The sequence below is a fragment of the Propithecus coquereli genome, unplaced genomic scaffold (assembly GCF_000956105.1).
Source record: "Propithecus coquereli isolate 6110/MARCELLA unplaced genomic scaffold, Pcoq_1.0 Scaffold244, whole genome shotgun sequence".
In the NCBI taxonomy this organism is placed as follows: domain Eukaryota; kingdom Metazoa; phylum Chordata; class Mammalia; order Primates; family Indriidae; genus Propithecus; species Propithecus coquereli.
In genome coordinates, this window is record NW_012147997.1 from 79,396 (window position 1) to 80,867 (window position 1,472).

At 47.8% G+C, this 1,472-nt stretch overlaps 1 pseudogene; it reads left to right on the forward strand.

The window, feature by feature from the left end:
* Positions 1–685: 685 nt before the first annotated feature.
* On the forward strand, positions 686–1,255 carry LOC105812125 (annotated as a pseudogene).
* Positions 1,256–1,472: the final 217 nt, after the last annotated feature.

Here is a 1,472-nt window from a genome sequence, read left to right on the forward strand (position 1 = left end):
GATGTGGAAATTTTTCAAGTGAATGGGGGTGGAGATGAGAAAAAGGGATAGCCTGAAAAGAATGTGTATGGACTTCTGAAAGTAAAGGGTTATATGCTGGAAGTAGTGAGAATATGAGGCGCAAGGAACCTGGAATGTATGCAGAGAACATGAAGGTAGGAAAGGAAACAAGGTAGAGAGATTGCAGCCAAGGGGTTAAGAGCTCCATAGGCAAGCTACAGAGAGTATAAACCCCATGGGCTTATAGAGCCAACAGAAGCTTTTACACAGAAAAATGACTTCATGAGCTTTGTTCTCAGTAAATACAGTGGCAGTATGGAGAACATGGATGGGGAAAAACTGTTATTAGGGTAACAGATTACAGGGCTGTTGCAATAATAGTCCAAAGAAGACAGGTTGAAGGCCTATTTTAAGCAAGGAGCATAGGGTTTGGGAGAGACAGAATCAAATGATGCTTTAAAATTAGAAGCAGCAAGATTTGGCAGCTGACTGTATGTGGGGGGTGAGAGAAAGAAGGTGATAATAACACCAAGATTTCTAAGCTGGGAGACAGGTAAATGGTGATGCCATTAACCCAGATCAAGAATAGAAGGGGTAGATCTCTCCATCCTCACAGTGGCAGGGCTGAGCCAGTAGCAACAACCTCCTGGCTGTCACCATCCGCTAAGCAGCACGCTCCACTACTATGACATGACAAGCCATCTCCTTTGCCAAGGACTTCCTGGCCAGCAGCATTGCTGCCACCATCTCCAAGAAGGTTGTGGCCCCAACCGAATGGGTCAAGCTGCTGCTGCAAGTGCAACACATCGGTAAACAGATCACAGCTGACAACTTGACACAAGCATCGTGGACTACATTGTCTGCATCCCCAAAGACCTGGCCAATGTCATCCACCACTTCCTTATGCGAGCCCTCAACTTTGCCTTCAAGGATAAGAACACACAGGTATTTCCAGGGTTATGGACAAGCTCATGCAGTTCTGGAGGTATTTTGCCAGCAACCTGATCTCTAGCAGGGCATCCAGAGCCACCTCTCTCTGCTTTGTCTACCCCCAGGATTTCACCAGTAGATCTGGTGGCTGATGTTGGGAAAGCAGGCACGGAGCCAGAATTCAAGTTTGAAGGCCTGGGAGACTAATGAAGATCACCGAGTCTGACAGGATCCGGGGCCTATACCAGGCTTTAGTGTCACTGTGCAGGGTATCATCATCTGCTACACAGCCTCAAAACCTAAGGAATGCTCCCTGATCCCCTAAAAACACCCACATTGTGGTGAGCTAGATGATTGCCCAGACTCTGATGGTTGTAGCCAGTGTGGTCTCCTTCCCCTCTGATACTGGGGGGGTCAAAAGAGTCAACATACTGTCCATAGGGACCCTCAATTGCTGGGGGAAGATTTTCAAAGAGGCAAGGGGCAAAGCCTTCCTCAAGAGTACATGGTTCACTGTTCTCAGAGATCTCGGGGGAGGCTTC